A 20,351-nucleotide genomic window follows, 5' to 3' on the forward strand; every position below is an offset into this window, starting at 1 on the left:
ATGCTCACTGACTGACTAAAGGGACTTGCCCAAGGTCACACTGACCTCTTATTTCAAACTCAGCACTCCCATCACAGACTGCCTCAGCTTCTAGGAAAACCTGCATCCATCTTAGAGGAAGGACAGTGAAGGAAAGGAAGGAAAATCCCAGAAGGGCCTAGCCATAGAGACACAAAAGGAGTGGACGTAGGGACCGAGGCTCAGTATTGAAGGCAAGCAGAAAGTGCCACGTGCTCTGCTGAAGAAGAGCAGGCTGGGGCTGAATCTTCCATGCTCTCTCCTTCTACATCTTGACCTCCAGCTTCATCACCAGGAATGGCCATCAGTACTGGGCCAACCACAGGGAGACCTGGGTCCGGAAGTGTGTCATTAGCCTGAGAGGCAGCAGCACCAAGTACTTGAGGATTTTATTCAATAAGTGGTACCTCTTTATGCAAACATTGCACCTGAATCATAGGGAAAGTAAATATCATTTCTAAAACAAATCTGCGTTGGACTTTTAAGTAAGATTCTTTGTTGTTGTTATTGTTGTTGTTTTAAATCTGCCATTATTTTCTTTTTTTTTTTCCTTTGGTGAGGCAATTGGGGTTAAGTGACTTGCCCAGGGTCACACAGCTAGTAAGTGTTAAATGTCTGAGGTCAGATTTGAACTCAGGTCCTCCTGAATCCAGGGCCAGCACTCTATCCACTGTGCCACCTAGCTGCCCTGGAGCAGCAAGATTGCAAAGATGACCAACCATGAAAGATTAGCTCCCCTGACCAATACCAACACCAATACCATGATCCCCCACAATTCCAAAGGACTAAGGATGAAAAAATTCTATCCACCATCCAGAACTGATGGTCTCTGAGTGCAGACTGAAGCATATTTTTAATTTTCTTTATTTTTCTTGGGGGGGGTTACAACCCAGTTATTATGGAAATACCTTTTTCATATTTCACATATAGATTGGGTATCCTACTGCTTACCTTCTCCATGGGTAGGGGAGAGGCTGGAGGGAAGGGGAGAATTTGGACTCAAAATTTTAAAAGAATGTTTTAAATAAATGAAAGAATGGGGCAGCTAGATGGCTCAGTGGATAGAGCACCAGCCCTGGATTCAGGAGGACCTGAGTTCAAATCTGACCTCAGACACTTGACACTTACTAGCTGTGTGACCTTGGGCAAGTCACTTAACCCTCATTGCCCCACGCAAAAAAAAAATAAATGAAAGAATGAATGAGTAAGCCTAACTTGAAACAAAATAATTTGAGGGCAGGAGCTATAGCACTTCCTTTTCTTTAGCTCCACAGTGTTTAGTACAGTGCCTGACATATAGTAAGGGATTAATCAATGCTTTATCTATCGAGTCTTGTAGAATTCCTTATTCGTTCATTCTTTTTAATTCTTTAGATTGGGGCAGACTCTCTGGGAGAGTAAGGGAATGATATATTAAGATAGGAGAGGGGGCAGCTGGGTGGCACAGTAGATAAAGCACCAGCCCTGGATTCAGGAGGACCTGAGTTCAAATCTGGCCTCAGACACTTGACACTTACTAGCTGTGTGACCCTGGGCAAGTCACTTAACCCTTAATGCCCCACAAAAAAAAAAAAAAGGAGAGCAACAGGAATAGGGACTGGAGCTGAGATTTAAATGATAGAAGGATATCTCCCATCTAAGAAAATTCGCTCTACAAACACAGGTTGGCACCTTCTCTGCAATTCCTCAACTGAGATATGAAGGTAGTATGAAAACACACTTGACACTTACTAGCTGTGTGACCCTGGGCAAGTCACCAAACCCTCATTGCCCTGCCCAAAAAAAAAAAAAAGATCAATTTTTCTTTACAGTAGTTACGCCTCTCATAATATATAGAGGAAAAAACTGAAGCGTACAGAGATAATGAGAGTTGCCCAGAGTCTCTTAAGGAGGGTCAGATCTGGAATTCCAAAGCCAAAATGCCTCCCCTTATACCACATTGCTCAAACACTGAGCCCAGGCTACACGTAGCTGAGACTGTATCTCCTTCTAATATTCAGGAAGGCAAACATACAGGCCTGGCAAGAGAAAGGAAAAAGCAGAAACAGGCAAGAGAAATGGAATGAGCCAGCAAAGAAACCCGAAAAGGTTATTTGCTAATACAGAAGGCTGAGGGAAAAATCAGTTAACAAGCTTTCATTAAGACCTAACTTTACGCGTAAGACACTGTGCTGGGCCCCAGGAAATGAAACGTCGGAACATCCAAGACAGCCCCAGGCTCTTCCTGAGCATGCCCAGAAATGTCTGAGAGACCACCACCCCACACCCCCGCACTCCCCACCCTGCTCCATTCCACACATAGGAGACGCCCTCCTGGCACCAGCAGCACCTCTTGTCTCTTGAACCAGTTCCCAGAAGCCCTGAGCCAGAACTCCTGCTACTGCTTGCTGTGAGACCAGCCACCTGGGGTCTCACAGTATATACAACATGACCAACTCTCTCTGGAGTTGGACTTTGAAGAAAGCCTCTGGACTCACTGGGCACCCTCAATATAGCTCTCAGAATGACTCTGCCTGGGAGATTTCTGGAGAGTTGGCTTGTTCCCATCACTTTACACTCCACTCATCCTAGGGATTCTGAACCCCCCAGCGACTCACGAACAAGCCCTGTTCCCCAACCCCAGCTGATTCTTCTTCCAATGGAGAGTAGCAGCTTCTCTGGAATTTAGGGTCTTGGAAAATTACCGAGGGGCATTGAGAAATTAAGGGACTTGTCTGGGTCTCACAACCATGATCCATCATAGGCTTTCAGACAAACTATCTATCCACCACACCAGGCTGCCTCTCAAACAGACCATCTGCTCTTTCACTGTTTTGTCCTTAAATCCATTTCCTCATAAATGGGAACATTATGATAGCTAAGATGGTCAGCCATCAAGATCTGTAGGAATTCATTCCAGTTGTGCCTTGTACATGAAGCAAAAGACTGAGAAAGTAAAGGAGACATGCTTCCTTTTCAATTTGGATTCCAATCATTGGGGAATTCAGTCAGTTTCTCATCTGGATCCTCTATGTTCTGTGGGGGCAAAACCTTATATGGATCCCACCAGTCCTTCCCCTCCCCCAACACCTGGCAATAAATGGGTGCTTAAGAAATGTCCCTAAATAGAATTAGTGCCTTTTTTTCCTTATACAAATAATCAATGAAAAACCATCTAGCCCATGGTTTCTATGAAGGTCCCATCTGAGCAACATTTCATTCAACACAAGTAAAGCCCACCCTCCTTAGAAACCCAGTGGGTGGGGGCAGCTAGGTGATGCAATGGATAAAGCCCTGGCCCTGGATTCAGGAGGACCTGAATTCAAATCCAGCCTCAGACACTTGACACTAGCTGTGTGACCCTGGGCAAGTCACTTAACCCTCATTGCCCTGCCCCCAGAAAATTATATTTAAAAAAAAGAAAAAAGAAACCCAGTGGGCCCAATTTCAGTACCAGGGCCAACCTAATAGACAGGTGGAATAGACAGGGGATTTCAATTCTCTGATGTTGGTCTGTTTTCTTTTACAATATGACTAATATGCAAATATGTTTTGCATGACTACATGTGTATAACCTGTATAAAATCGCTTGCCTTATCAATGCGGAGTGGGGGGGCAGAATTCAGAACTCAAAATTTAAAAAATAAATGTTAAAGGTGTTTTTTACATGTAATTAGAGGGAAAATAAAATATTAAATAAATAATTTAATTTAAAAGAAACATAAGTTATTTCCAGGGGAAAGGCACCAGCAGCTAGAGGGGTCAGTAGAGTCCTCAGGTATGCGGTAATATGCTGAGTTTTGAAGGAAAGGAGCCATTCTCCAAAGCAGAACTGAGGACTGAATGCCGTCCTTCCATGGTATTGGGGTTGGGGGGTGGGGGGTGGGGCCAGCGTTTGGGAGGGAGGAAAGGGGGAGGGGAAGAAGAACAACCAGTTGGTACAAAGATACAAGGGCTGTGTGCTGGGAAGAGCCAGAAAGCCCATTTGACTGTACCATAAAGTGCTTGAAAGGGGAGGAATGGATGATAAAACTGGAAAGGTAAGGCGGGGGTTGGTTGTAAAGGGTTTTAAATGTCAAACAGATTCATTTACAAGCATTCTCTTGATAATCTAAGCACTCTGGCAAACTAAATCTTAACCTGTTTTTCATCATCTATTCACACTTAAGTATGAATCAGTCTATCAGCTTTCTTTTCTGGGATAAGGACCTTGGTACGGCTCACAGAAAGAAAGGAAGTAAAATTCTGAAGTCTGAGAAAAGGTAGAGCTAGTTCTGCATAGGGTTTCTCAGTAGAGAGCTCTGAGCTCTTGAGGGTAGCAGCTTTCCAGGAAGGAGTAATTCACTGAAAGAGGAAGCTAGGGCGCTGACCCCAGATCTTCGCGTGCTTCACAGTTTGGGCTAAGGCTCATCCTCTTCTTTGAGGTACATTCAAATGTAATGATTTTTAAGCCGAGAGCCAGAAGGATTTCTGCCATTCACCTTGTGCCTGAGTCTTGCCAAGCTCAATATTCCCAGGGAAGCTTTTGTGAATTTAGTCGTCCCCATTTTGAGATCAGCATGCAGCCGTGTGCCCAGTCAACAAGGTGACCACCTTGGAGACACCTTGCTAGCCGTTGTTCAGGTATGAATCCAGTAAGACAGACTTTCCCATAGTAACCAAAGTTGGCATCTGGGTCAAGTTTCTCTATTTCTTTTTTTTTAAGCCTTGAAATTCCCTTCTTGTTTACAATAACTGTATCCTGGAGGTATCAACTCTGTCAATCAAAACATTCCCCACCAGCTGTCAGAATGATCCTCCTCAAGCCTTGCTCTGAACACTTAGCTCCTCTGCTCAAGAACCTTCAGTGGTTCTCTATTGCCCCTAGGATAAAACGCAAACTCTTCAGCTAAGCATTTAAAGCCTCTGAGTCCAGGCTAGGTTTCTCTGTCTCCCTTCATGCATTTTACAGTTTGTTCAAATTAACCTACTCACTTACCTCAAACTGAAATTCTCCTCTTTGCATCACTTCTAGTTCTCTCTTCTAGAGCTAAGAAGAACGAATCGCCCCATCCTTATGGCATCTCCTCAAACTCTTGAAGACAGTGACCATGTTCTACACTCCATCCCCCGGTCTTTTCTTGTCCAGGCTGAACACCACCAGGTCAGTCCTTGTATGGTATGATCTTGAGACCTTGCATCATCTTGATGATCTCTGCTTGTGTAGCCCATCAAGGTCCTTTCTACATTGTGGCTTTAGAACTGAACATAACCACGGTCCTGCTCCTGATCTTTTCTGGAGTCATCAGCCACCACAAGCCAAGCTACAAGGAGTAGAATGAATGTCAAGTGGAAAACAGTTTGAGAAGGCAGGTGGTAACTTCTGAGACCGAATAAAGATGGGCTAGAAATTGAATTGGACACTCAACTGGAAATAGACCTTTAGATTTTTTGTCCAAACTCTCCTTTGTTTATTTGCTTTTCGGGGAGGGGCATCGAGGATTAAGTGACTTTCCCAGGGTCCCACAGCTAGTAAGTGTCAAGTGTCTGAGCCTGGATTTGAACTCAGGTCTTCCTGACTCCAGGGCCAGTGCTCTATCCACTGTACCACCTAGCTGCCCCTGTTTATCTACTTTCTGTAGTAAGCAGAGGTACCTGACAGAACTTGTGATTTCGTTGGTATAGGGAATTCCTTGATGCAGAAATCCCTATGACCTACGCAGGCCAGCACCTTCTTTTACAGAATTTCCTTGGACACTGAGAAAGTAAGTGCCTTCACCCAGTTACATGGCCTGAGATAGGACTTGAGTCCAGGTATTCCTGGGTCTAAGTTCAGCTCTCTCTACACTACACCATGCAGCCTAACTTCCTATAGATTTTGTTGTTGTTCTTCCATCATTTCAGTCATGTCTGACTCTTTGTGACCCCATAGATTGTGAAACATATAGTCCTGCCCCTTAAATTCTCATTGTTCAATTGTTTCAGTCATGTCTAAATCTTTGTTACCTCATGTTGGGGTTTTCTTGGGAAAGATACTGGAGTGGTTTGCCATTTCCTTCTCCAGTTTATTTTATAGATGAGGAAACTGAGGCAACCAGACTTGCCCAGAGTCACATAGCTAGTCAGTATCTGAGCCTGGATTTGAACTCAGTGAGACCTGATTCCCAGCCCAGTGACCTGTCTAGCTGCCCTTTTCTTGTGGATACTAGTAGTAAAAGTCCCTTTAAAAGTTAATGTAGAGGGGCAGCTAGGTGGCGCAGTGGATAGAGCACCGGCCCTGGAGTCAGGAGTACCTGAGTTCAAATCCGGCCTCAGAAACTTAACACTTATTAGCTGTGTGACCCTGGGCAAGTCACTTAACCCCAATTGCCTCACCAAAACAAATAAACAAACAAAAACAAAAAAAAAAAAGGGAAAGGATCTATATGCAAAAAAAATTTATATCCATTTGTTTTTTTAGTGGTATCAAAGTGGAAATTGAGGGGATGGCTATCAATTGAGGAAAGACTGGACAATGGGGGAGAGCTTGTAAAATGACAGTGTCGTGTATGAGGAACATCGAGGAGTCTGGTGTCTCTGGGCTCCTGGACCCTGAAAATGTCGAGGAGTTAAAAACATGAGAAGGCTAGAAAGGCAGGAAGGAGTCAAGTGATGAAGAGCTTTGAATGACAAACAGAGGACTTAGATTTGATCCAGGAGATAATACTGAGTCAGTGGCGCTCCTTGTGTAGGGGGGAGGGAGATGACAGGGCACCGGAAATGTGCTTTAGGAAAATCACTTTTTGCAGCTGAGTAGAGGATGAACTAGTGGGGAAAGGCAGAGATCAACTTAGGAGAATAGTCCAATAAGAGGTGAGGGATGAGGGCTAGTACCAGAGAGGTGGCCATGTCAGTAGAGAAAAGGGGACCTAGGGGAGAGATATTTTGAAGGTAGAAAAGAGATTTGACAACAGATTCAAATGAGGAATAGAAGTAGGAAACTGAGCTTATGAGCCTAGGTGACTGGGAAGAAAAGTCGGGGGTGGGGATGTGGGGGAGGCAGGGATGGGGGAGAAAGTGGGGAGAACTAGTTATTGAAAAACAAAGACATGGCTTGAGAAAAACAGAAAGTGGAAAGAGATAGTCTTTCCCTTCTATGTTTGATTCATCAGTTGAGGTTTCTGGGAGCTGCTTCTCCCAGGAAGATGTTGACCCTGACTACAACAAGGACACATATGGACCAATCATCTTCCCTCTTTCGGGCTTCAGCGTTCTCTGAAAAAGGAGGTGCTCAGACCAAGGCCCATCCAGCTTTGACATTCCACGATCCTGCGCAACTTTGTCTCACTCTTGCTACTTTGGGAAATCCAGAGCAGGTATTGCTACAGTGCCTGATCTCATGGTGTGGAACTAGCAGGCCAAATGAGGTGGACAACATGTGTTCATTTATCTCCTGGGAATCGCAGCATCCCTGCTACTTGCTAAAGCACCTGAAGTTTTCTTTTTCGTAGCTGTGATTGCATCGAAGGGATTAGGCCATCCTTCCCTCCCCCTCCCCCCCAACAATGGGGTTTCTTTGATGTGGCTGGAGGAGAGCAGGGAGATTTCTTACTCCAGGGGACCAAATCTTAATCTTCTTCGTGATTCTTTCTGGATCAGAGCTGGGTTAAGCCCATTACAGCCCTGCCCTTTCATCCCCCCAGGATATCAGATCCCCAGCACTGTCAGGTCTCAGAGTTACCAAGAGTCTGTCAGATTCGAAGAGAGAAACAAAAGAGGAGGATTCCCAGAACTCCAGGGAACCACCAGAGAGATGCAATATCACAAATAATCTTAGTGAACCTTTTCTTTCCTTTTTTTCTTCCTCTCTGGTTCTTTGTTCCTTTCTCTTTTCTCCTTCCTCCCTCCCTCCCTCCCTCTTTCCCTTCTTCTCTCCTTCCCTCCTTCCTTCCTTCCTTCCTTCCTTCCTTCCTTCCTTCCTTCCTTCCTTCCTTCCTTCCTTCCTTCCTTCCTTCCTTCCTTCCTTCTCTTCTTTCCATCCTTCCTTCCATCCATCATAAATTCAAGGTGGGGGACTTCCAGCTCCTTCTCATCATAAACATGAGCCCTGTGCCTGTCCCAGTCTCCCTCTCCCCACTGTGATTGGTGAGAAGGTTCTTTGTTATGGATTGGTCCAGGAAGGTAGAAAAGAGAAGCAACATCCTTTCAACACACACCCCGACACACCCCCAGGAAAACCAAGAGAATCTTTTTTTTTCAAAGGCTTTTATTCTCCCCTAGATTGTGGCAGCAGCTTGGCCTGTATCTATCCATCCTGCCCTCTGGGGTAGGAATAGCAGGTATGAGGCTGCCTGCCACCCTTGGGGGCCAGGACCAGGTTGGCACTAGCAAAAGGACACAGGAATGCTCCAGCTGACTTTCCTTGTCCTATTTCACCTGCCACCCTCTCCCCCCACCCCGCCCCAGCTTAGCTGCGGCCCAGGCTTTTCATATACCTCTGCACCCAGTTGACAGCTGGATTGGCACAGACTTTCAGTCCTTGCTTGGTTTCAAACCTGAGAATTGAAAAGCAGATGGGTTTTATTCAAAGAAGCTGCAGGAATTAAATGCACTTCTCTTCTCATTTCTCCCTCTCTGCACCCTGACTTTTGCCTTCATCTTCCTAGGGTTATGAGCCCCTCCCTCTGAAGCACTTCCTGGGTCTCCTCCCTGGGGTGTCTCTCTCTCCCAGCCTTCAACCAGATCAGCTCCTACCCAGAACCCATCAGGTCCAGTACAGGAAGGAGATTCCCAACTAGCTCATCTCAATCTGCTGGGAGGTCTCAGAGCTTTTTCCATCATCTCCAAACGAGCAATCTTCCCTACCACACCCCACAGGGGCATTGTGGTGTCCTTCGAAGACCCCTAGTTCTAGAATCAAAAGGCCATCTCTAATACTTACTCCTTGTGGGACCTTAGAAAACCCTCATCACTTCTCCTCAATAAAACAAAGGGATTAGCCTAGATGATCTCTGAGGTCCCCTCTGTCTCTCAATCCTATCCCCCATTCCTCCCCTGCATTCACACCCTGAGGGTTGGGAAGATTCTCCAATGGTTGGGAAGGTGCCTGGTTTCCCTGTTCGGGCAAGGACTTTCAGGGAGGCCCATTTTTCTCCCATTCCAGGTGCTAGCACTACCTCCCCCTTCCCCAGAATAATCTCAAGGCTACTGAGAAAAGAAAGATGGCCCTTACCTAACCAGGTGGCCTGTGATGTGAGGTAATGTGAATATTTGGTACGTATTTTATTATAATAAATAATATATTACATACATGTCTTATTTCATACTATTTTATGATCCTATAAATATTATCCATATATTATCATTCCACCCATGTTGTATAACATACAATTATAACACTATGTTATAAATGTTTCTAACTTATGATTATAGCATCACCAATTTAGAACAGGAAGGGTGGTCAGACGTCATCCCATCCTAGGATTACAGCTATATGGAAGAGCCTATAGAAGTCTAAGAGACCCAAAGAAAGTGAAAGGAGATGCCCAAGGCCACAAAGGTCATAAATGACAATGCTGGGGTTTGAATCTAGGTCTTTTGACTCCCAGACAGCTAAGTGGCACTGTGGGTAGAGTGCCGGGTCTGGAGTCCCAAAGACCTGAATTCAAATCCAGCCTCAGACACTTACTAGCTGTGAGACCCTGGATCTTGTTTGCCTCAGTTTCCTCATCTGTAAACTAGGGTGTTGGACTCCATGGCCTCTAAGATTAGTCCCAGCTCTAGAGCCATTATCCAAAAGGAAGTTTACTTGTTTTCCCTTACATTGATCCTAAATCTGCCTCTCTGAAATTTCTACCCATGATTCCTAGTCCCATAGGATGAGATCAAGAAACACAAGTCTGATCTTCTTCCCCATTGGATCCTTAGAGATTCTCAGACTTTAGCAAGGGCTGTTCTCCATGCCCTGTTGTACATCGCCCCATCTCCTCTTGTCTTTTCAGAGAACGTCAGCACATGAAGTACTCACAGAATTCCAGGCTTGGGGCACCGGGGGCTGGTTCTCACATAACCGATCACCAGAGATTGTGGAATCCGATGGTTGACAAAGTTATTGCAGCAGGGGGTGAAGTCAGCTGAGCCAGCTGTGAAAGAAAGAGCTGAATGAGGACCCATGAGAAACACCTCGAAGCAGTTAGGAAAAAAAAGCAAACTTACTTTGCTCAATTTGCATCACTAAGCAGAAGTCCAAAAGGAGGACAAAGGACAAGGCAGCCAACAAGACCTTCATGGTCAGGGTGAGGAGATGCTTGGGAGGCAAGCCAAAACAGTTCAGCTTGCCCTTGCCCTTGATTCCTTAGTCACCAAGATCCTGCTCTGGGTGAGCTCTGTGGCTATGTCAAGAGAAGGGAACAGAAATCAATATTCATAGAAATTGGATTTCTTATTTGAGTAGGACACCATGATTTGAAATTAAGATAACTGGGGCAGCTAGGTGGCACAGTGGATAAAGCACTGGCCCTGGATTCAGGAGGACCTGAGTTCAAAACTGGCCTCAGACACTTGACACTTAATAGCTGCGTGACCCTGAGCAAGTCACTTAACCCTCACTGCTCCACCAAAAAAAAAAGAAAAGAAATTAAGGTAACTGAGTCTTGGGTTAGAGAAAGTAGGGCTTTGGGAAACAGAGCCCCCCAGGGCACCAAAACAATGCAATCCAATAATCCAATCCAATAAACATTTATTAGGCACCTACTATGTGCTAAGTACTGGAGATCCAAGTAATAAAAAGAATGACCTCAAGAAGCTTACAGTCTAAAGGGGGAGACAACACGCAAAATGAGATAGGAAAAGAGGGGAGCATGGGGTTGGGGTTGGGAGAAGGAGGTAAAACACCAGAGGAGGTATTGTTCCATGGAGTTGAAACCAGACAGGACAGCAGATGAGAAGCTGAGTATTTTTTTTTTAATTATTTATTTACTTATTTATTTTGCGAGGCAATGGGGGTTAAGTGACTTGCCCAGGGTCACACAGCTAGTAAGTGTCAAGTGTCTGAGGTCGGATTTGAACTCAGGTACTCCTGAATCCAGGGCCAGTGCTTTATCCACTGCGCCACCTAGCTGCCCCCCGAGTGAATATCTTATAGTCCAGTTTTGTCCTCTCTAAAGGAAGGTCTTAGGAGGAGCTTGGTACTCTTCCCTCCAGCCCTCCAATCAGAGGGGAGAGAAGACAGAGACATGGTGTCCAGGGCTAGTGCTTTGTCCACTGTGCCATCTAGCTAACCCATGATGACATCTTTAAAATAAGGGGGAGGGGTAGGAGGAATAGACTGGGGGAGGGGGGAGGGGAGAGGTGGAATGGAGAGAAGTAGCTCATAGGAAGGAAACAAGAGGGGCAGCTAGGTGGTGCAGCGGATAGAGCACCGGCCCTGGAGTCAGGAGGACCTGAGTTCAAATCTGGCCTCAGACACTTGATACTTACTAGCTGTGTGACCCTTGGCAAGTCACTTAACCCCAATTGCCTCACCAAAAAAAAAAAAAAAAAAGATTGGAAGGAAACAAGAAAAAAGCCTATGGAGGGGAGGGGGGAAGAGGGGGAGTGAGTGAACTTCACTGTCATCAGAATTGGCTCAAAGAGGGAATAACATACATACTCAAGCAGGTATAGTAATATATTTTTGGCCTGAGAAAAAGTGGAAGGAAAAGGAGATGGGGGTGGGGGGAGAAGAGGGGAAGGAGGGATGGGAAGTTTGGGGGAGGGAGCTGTAAAAAGGAAAACACTTTAGAGGAAGGTGAAGATGTTCTGCATAACACCACATGTATGACATACATTGAATTGCTTGATTTCATAGGGAGAGTTGAGGAGGGAGGGAGGAAGAAAAATTTAGAAAACAGAATTAGCTCAAAGGCCATAACCTCAACAGAGAAGACTCAAGGAGGGAATAACACACACACCCAATAGGGAAGAATAATCTATTTAACCCTTCAGGAAAGTAGGAAGGGAAGAGGATAAGGAGGGAAGGGTGAATGAAGGCAGGGTAGAGAGGGGGAGGGGCAGTCAGTAGCAAAACACTTATGAGGAGGATTAGGGCAAAATAAGGTAGACAATGAAATAAATATTGAAGGGAATGGGATGGAGGGAAATAGTTACATTGATTGACTACAATGTCAAAATGTACGGTACCTACTCTGCTGGGCTATTGTGAAGAAAATTCTCTGTCAAGTTCAAGGTACTATATAGAAATTGTGATGAACAGGATGCTATCAGAAAAACCTGGAAAGACCCACATGAACTGAAGTGGAGAGAAATGTACTGTATACAAGATAACAGCATTAGTGTAAGATGATCTGCTGGGAAGCACGTGGTTATTTTCAGCAAGGCAATGATCCAATATAACTCTGAAGAACCTAGGAAAATTGCAGTACATCTACAGAGAAAGAACTGATGATATCTGAAAACTGACTGAAACACTTTTTTGTGTGTGACAATTCCTTAATCTGAAGTTTTGTTTTTATCTGTTTCCACTGACAACCTAGATAAGGTAGAATTGTTTGCCCTGATTACTCATGTATAATTTATGTTGAATTGTTTGAGTTCTTGGGGTGGGGGAGGGAGGAAGAGAAGATAGAACACAAAGGTTTTTTTAAAAATTGATGTCAAAATTTGCTTTTGCAGGGGGCAGCTAGGTGGCGCAGTGGATAGAGCACCAGTCCTGGATTCAGGAGGACCTGAGTTCAAATCTGGCCTCAGACACTTGACACTTACTAGCTGTGTGACCCTGGGCAAGTCACTTAACCCCAATTGCCTCACCAAAAAAAAAAAAAATTGCTTTTACATGTAATTTGGAAAATAAAAGTCTAAAATTTTTTTAGAAATTAAAAAAAAAAATTGAGTTAGCAGCATGGTGGACAGTTTAGAAGTGTTGAGTTCATCCTGGAAAGGCCATCTTTTTCCATGAAGTTGAAACCAGGCAGAGCAGTAGATGCAAAGAGAGGTGAGAACCAGAGCTCACCCAGACAACCACAGACCCTGAGTTTGCCATGAGGTGCCTAAGTCACCACCCCCTCCCACCTGGCTTCCATACAAAGGATAAGGTCTCCTGGCACCAGCACCACCTCTTGTAACTTGAACCAGTTCCCATATTCCCTGCAGCATTACTCCTACTTCTGTTTGCTATGAGGTCAGACACCTGGGGCCTCACAGGATGCAACATGACCCCTTGCCATGAAGATGAACTTTAAAGAATGCCTTTGGACTCACCCAGCTCCTTTAACAGACCTCTCATTATTACTCTCCCTGGACTATTTCTCATAGCATACTCCCATCACCTTAAATTCTACCCATCCTAGGGATACTGAACTCCCAGCTACTCATGAACAAACCCTGTTCCCCAACCCCAGCCAACCCCTCTTCCAATGGAGAACAGTAGCTTCTCTTTAACTTATGGTCTTAGAAAATTGCCTAGAGGCCTTCAGAAATTAAAAGGCTTAGGGGGCAGCTAGGTGGTGCAGTGGATAAAGCACTGGCCCTGGATTCAGAAAGACCTTGAGTTCAAATCCTGCCTCAGATACTTGACACTTACTAGCTGTGTGACCTTAGGCAAGTCATTTAACCCTCACTGTACTGCAAAAAAAAAAAAAAAAAGTTAAAAGGCTTGCCTAGGTCATACAGTCAGGGAGGGTCAGAGGTAGGTCTCTGGGGGCTCTCAGACACCATCTATCTACCACACCAGGCTGACCATTTGCTCTTTTATTGTTTTGTCCTTAAATCCATTTTCTAATAAATGAGAAAGTTATGATAGCTGGGAAGGTCAGCCATCAAGATCTGTAGGAATTCATTCCAGTTGTGTCTTGTGCATGAAGCAAAAGACTGAGAAAGTAAAGGAGACATTTCCTTTTCAGTTTGGATTCCAATCATTGAGGAATTCGCTTTCTGATCTGGAACCTCTGTGCTCTGTAGGGGCAAAAGCTTATCTGTATCCCACCACTCCTTCCCCTCCTCCCAACAAGTGGCAATAATTGGGTGCTTAAAAATTTCCCCAAATTGAATTAGTTCCTTTTTTTCTGACACAACTAATCAATGGAAAACCATCTAGCCCATGATTTCTATGGAGATCCCATCTGAGCAACATTTCATTCAGCACACGCAAAACCCATCCTCCTTAGACTCAGTCATGTGCGAGCCAAGGGTTTGATATACTAGCATATCAAAGATTATCTAGTAAAACATTGCTTTACTATATACTATTACATGATCTACTTTTCTCAAACACTGTCTACTATATACTATTATATGATATACTAGTATATCAAACATTGTCTAGTAAAACATTGCTTTACTATATACTATTATATGATATACTAGCATATCAAACATTGTCAAACATTGTATACAATTTGGGATTATTATTTACACATCCCATTCCAAGTCTTTTATTGTTTGTTATTAAGCATCTTAAAGCAAAATCATTTGTATAATGTTGAATTTAGGGATGAAAAAGCACCTAATTAACATGAGTAGTAGTTACATCAAGATAAGATATGATTTTTCTGTAATGGATTTCTCACTGTTACCAATGTAAGACTATAATCAATGCTTTTTATCTAGGATATGTGAATCTTGAGAGCTAAATTGACCTAAAACAATCCTTATTGGAACTTGCTATGGGACCTTATGGGATCAGAAATGCTATTGAACCAACAATCCGTGATGTCAGCAACCCTCTGGGATTTTACATACATAAACTACAGATGGGGTTCTCATAGGAAAGGAAGGAAGAACAATTATTAGCAAGGACTGAGGTAGGATTCTCCTGACTCGATATCCCCAGCATGACATATGGAATGAAAAATATCCCACCTGGCTAATTTTAAGCCTGGCTCAATGCAATTGTCCATCTACAGAACTTTTTCCTGGAACTGACATGAAGTTAGGGAAGCATTATTCCCTTTTTTTTGTTTGTTTTTGTTTTTGTGGGGCAATAAGGGTTAAGTGACTTGCCCAGGGTCACACAGCTAGTGTCAAGTGTCTGAGGCCAAATTTGAACTCGGGTCCTCCTGAATTCAGGGCTGGTGCTTTACCTCTGAGCCACCTAGCTGCCCCCAACATTATTCCATTACTGTAGAATTACTTCCTTTAATTTCTCACAATGCTATGGGAATACTTAGGCAAATGATTCAAAGATTTGTGAAAGCAGGATATGATTCGGTTATTTAGTGAAGTTAATATCATAACTGTCTCAGGTCTGTGTTAATGAAAGGAATATCAGCACAGTTAGTTTTCTTAGAAGAAGAATGGCTTGTAGTCTACCTTGTAAATGCCTTAAAGAGACATTTACTTTTGTAAGGAGTTATTCATTTGAACATGACTAGAAGTCAAAAATGTTTCTATTGTAAATAAGTTACTTGCTATACACTGTTGTAAAATTAATTATTCAATGTATTTTTGTACCTTTTGTTATAACTGAAGTTAATCTAGCAACTTTTAAATAAATTCATTTTTGTGTTAGAATCCATTTTCTTATAAAAAGTATTCAAGGGGGCAGCTAGGTGGTGCAGTGGATAAAGCACTGGCCCTGAATTCAGGAGGACCTGAGTTCAAATCTGGCTTCAGACACTTGACACTTACTAGCTGTGTGACCCTGGGCAAGTCACTTAACCCTCATTGCCCTTAAAAAAATTTTTTTTAAAGTATTCAGAGGTTCCTTAGTGGAATCTCATCCTCCTAATGAGGGAATGAATAATGCCAAGTATAAAAATCAGATTCTAATTTTCTGATTGTATCTGAATTTCATATATAACAACTGGACAACCTAGGATAGTAAAAAGCCTCTAGTCTAAAAGGTTCCAAATTTCATTTTCTAATAATAGAAACATAAGGTCTAAGCTAACTCTTATTATCTGACCTGGTTATTGGCAAGGTAGATTCAAATTTGGATTAAGATCAATTTTATAGGAAATTTTTAAACAGAGGAAGAGGATCTTTATAAGTGACCTGAGCTGGCAAACTGCTCTGAGACCACACCCGAACCACAGAACTGCATTAGATGTTCCCAGAGGAACAGAAGGACTGTTCATCTGAAATTTCACTTTTCTTTCAATCATTTAAAAACATAATTCTGAAACTCTTGTGTCCCTTCCGACACAGGGCTCAGGCAGATTGAAAGAGTAGGTCACAGAGGAAAAGAAACCATAGATCGTTGGATCAGTGGTGGAAATCTCAGCATTTAAAGCTGGAAGGAACCAGAGAGACCATCTATTTGCACCCTTTCATTTTACAGAGGAGGAAGTGACTTACCCAAGGTCTTACAGGCAGAGATTAATAGAGCTGGTATTTGAGCCCCACTCCTCAGACTACAAGCTTCATTCATCTTCCACTATGCCACACTCTATGCCTTTTTTCCCTCTCAAGAAAAGTTCCCTTCTCTTCCCAAAACTCCATGTCATTCTCCCACTCTTACCCTCCTGCTTCTCCAATATCCCTCTAATGGAGAAAGCCAGCATTTTCTAAAGCAAATACACTGACAACCCTTTGCCCACAACACAAAGTCCCCAAACCTCCATCTTTTACTTCCCGAGATGTTTGGGACCACTGACCAGACCTTGTTTGAGAAACAACTGGAAGTCGGCACTCTTTCCAAAAAAGTAAAGTGAGGTGAATGTTGAAGGCTCTGGAGTGTATGCGATTACCAATGTCCCTCCCAGTTCTCCAAATCTTATAACTCCAAGATCCTCCCCCACTCCCCACCAATAACTCTATCTAATTTGGAAAGCTGCCAGATGCTCAGGGCAAGATGGGGACATTAGACTAACTTATTGGCAAATCCTTTCTCACCCCTGCTGAGAAGTGGAATGAGTGTGTGGGCCCTGATGAATTTCTGTTCTAAAATCACAAGTTGTTCTCCAGATCAGTCAACCATGGAAGGAAATCAAGTCCTGAGGGGAATCTGTTGAGGAAGTGTGACCTACTCGGGACAAAACTATCAGAAATGGCGATTCAGTGTGCATGGCAGATTCTCTGACAAAGCTGAAAGGGATCTCCCAGAATGGCTCATCTAACAGGCTAACTTTCTTTTCATTTTTTAATTTTCCTTTTCATTATTGTGACCTTAACAAGCATGAACATTTCCCTAAACAAAGAAATGATTCTAGAACCTTCACCTAATCTGTATATACCTTGTATGTACCTCTTTATTTGCATTTCTGTGTCCTGATAGAATTTGAGCTCTTTGAGGGCAGGGACTGCCTTTCTTTGTTATATTTCTATATCTTCTCACAGTTCCAGGTACAGAGAGACAGACAGACAGACAGACAGACAGACAGAGAGGTGGAAACTGAGACAGATAGACAGATACAGAAATGCAGAGAGAGGGAGGGAGAGAGGGAGACAGAGACAGAGAAAAAGAGAGGATTCTATCTGAAACCTAGAATCTTTTCTGTTTAGCATATTGCTAATTTGATATATTTTGAATTTTACATGATAGTTCCAACACTGCCTTTCTTATCTTTGCACTCTTTATGAACTTCCTTTTGCTCTTTTATTGTACTTTTTAAATGATTAATTTCCATGCTTTTCTTTGGTTTGTTTTTTTTTTAATATCACTTTCATTTAAGTCTCACACATAAACATGTGCCTCCCTGTAGCAAATAAGTATGGTCAAGCAAACCAAATACACATGTAGTTCCAACTTGCCTTTCAGAATGATTGGCCCACTTTCATAGCTCCACGAACCATGCTTGCCTCTTTATAATCACTGTCATTTATTTTTTTGATCATCTTTGAAAATCAAATAGTTATGATGTAGAACCTTAAATTTATGTGAATTTGCACTCCTCTTATTATTAGTCATTTGGAGCGTTTTTACATGGTTGGATCTTTTGTTTGTCTGCTTTAATGTTTGCTCATTTGGTTTGTTTGTTTGTTTGTTTGTTTTTGCAGGGCAGTGAGGGTTAAGTGACTTGCCCAGGGTCACACAGCTAGTTAAGTGTCAAGTTCTGAGGCTGGATTTGAACTCAGGTGCTCCTGAATCCAAGGCCAGTGCTTTATCCACTGTGCCACCTAGCTGCCCCTGCTCATTTGTTTTTGCAAGCATTTATCATTTCTCCCCCACCCCCACTGAATCATAAAAGAAGAAAAAACCCTCATAACATATGCATAGTTCCGTGAAGTAAAATCCACCTTGATAGCTTGTATCTCTTCTTTTGAGAATCCCAGCAGTATTTGTCAAATAGCCAATCCTTACCTCAGGATTTGGGCTGGGTATTTGGGTTAAGCAATATTGTGCTGCTATACTTGTTTACTTCTGGATCTCATGTTCCCAATCTGTCTTACTGATCAACTTTTCTTTTTTCTTTTTCTTTTTTTAAACCGATACTAACTAGTTTTGATAATCACTGCTTTGAGTACAATTGGAAATCAGGTGCTGCTACAGATTCTTCCTTCTCACTTTTTTTTTCTCCTTTTTTTCTTTTATGATTCTTGATTTGTTTGTTCCTCCAAGTAAATTTTGTTATGGTTTGTTATATCTATAAAGCAGCTCTTTTGTAATCTGATTGCCATAGTGCTAAAAATGTAAATTAATTTAGGTAGCATTGTCATCATTATTACTGACACAGCCTAACAATGAACACTTAATGTCTCTCCAATCATTCAGATGTTTTTATTTCTGTAATGAGTGTTTTGTAGTTATAGTCATATAATTCTCATACATGTTTTTGGTAGGTAGAGTCCCAAATATTTTATACATTGCAGTAATTTTTAGTGGAATTTTAAACTCAAACAATATTTCTTCTTAAGCTTTTGGAAATAAATCAGCCAGCTGATTTCTAGATTCATAGACATTGGGCCCCCTATATATACATGAGGAATTTTCCTTATTTGAGCCTAAATCTGGCTCTTTGCAACTTTCACCTAGCATTTAGCATAGTGCCTTCTTCATAAAGGCTCATGGCTCTGCCCTCTAGGGCTAATCAGAAAAAAATTTAATTTTACTTCCTAAGTAATCTTTCTAATACTTGAAAACAGCTATCATGTTCCCCTAAGCCCTCTCTTTTCCAAAATAAATATCCCTAATTTTGTTTTTAACTGATCCCTTTATGGAAATCCCTAGTCCTCTGAGAAATCTACCCTCCTCTTGACACCCTCTAGTTTATCAATACTCTCCCGAAAATATGCTGTCTAGAACTAATATGGTACCCTAGATGCTATCTGAGTATAGCCAAGCATATAAGAAGACCTCTGAGTCCTGGACTCAGGACAACCTGTCTCTCTTAATGTAGCCTGAAATGGCTTTAGCTATCCTATCTGCTACATCTTAACTCATCAAGCTTGCAGTTCCCTAAAGCACCCAGTTCATTTTTTAATTAGCTAGCCAAGCCTCCCCCATGCTAAACTCTAAATCCTTGTGTTACTCGGTTGGGGAGGGAGTCCCCTTGTTCCCCTTTGTGGCAGTATGAGAAACTGATGTACCAGACCTGTGGGCTGAAATGTGAGAAAGCAAAGGGAACTGGGCAGGGGAGGAGATTCCAGTCAACAGAATTCCCATGGGTTGTGGGAAGAGAATGAACAGGAACCCACAGCAGAGAGTTAAAGGGGAAAGTAGGAAGATGGTCAGTTCAGGACATCCATAACAAGGGCTAGGCCTAGGGTCATAGGGCACTCAGTGGAGAGGCACCAGGTATAAAAGGGCTCTACAGAAGGAGAGAGAAGGCCCAAAGGTTTGGGACCTTGAAAACAAACCATACTTGTTTTTACATCTGGACTCAATACTTGCTGAGGAAAATTGAGTTCCTTCCCACTCTTAGTTAAAAAGAAGACATCTAGGGGCAGTTAGATGGCACAATGGATAAAGCACTAACACTGGATGAAGGAGGACCTGAGTTCAAATCCGGCCTCAGACACTTGACACTTACTAGCTATGTGACCCTGGGCAAGTCACTTAACCCTCATTGCCCTGCAAAAAAAAAAAGAAGAAGAAGACATCTAAGGGAAGCCTCCCACTCTCCTCAAGTCTCCCTCCACCCAGCATAATCATCTCATTACCCCATCAAAGGCTGGCCAACCGTAGCCTTCTTCTCTACCTCTGCTAAGGGTGACAATGACCACATTGGGTATTTGTCATTATGCCCACAACAAAGAAGATGAAGGAATTTTCAAGAGTTCTGTTTAGAGGAGGGAAAAGGGAAGTTCCAATAAATCTAGATATAACTCATCTAGAATAGCCACAGGCATGACCTACCTCTGCTATCTATAGAAAATAACAACAAGAGCTTGCACTTGTGAGGAAAGGAGGTTTTTGAGAGAGGGGGAGGGAGGGAGGGAGGGGGAGAGACAGAGACAGAGACAGAGACAGAGACAGAGACAGAGAGACAGAGAGATTAGTTAATATAGTCAAAACACAA

General features: G+C 42.9%; 1 pseudogene; it reads right to left on the bottom strand.

The window, feature by feature from the left end:
- Positions 1–8,422: 8,422 nt before the first annotated feature.
- LOC122753331 lies at positions 8,423–10,243 on the bottom strand (annotated as a pseudogene).
- Positions 10,244–20,351: the final 10,108 nt, after the last annotated feature.

This window comes from Dromiciops gliroides, chromosome 4 (assembly GCF_019393635.1).
Source record: "Dromiciops gliroides isolate mDroGli1 chromosome 4, mDroGli1.pri, whole genome shotgun sequence".
In the NCBI taxonomy this organism is placed as follows: Eukaryota; Metazoa; Chordata; class Mammalia; order Microbiotheria; family Microbiotheriidae; genus Dromiciops; species Dromiciops gliroides.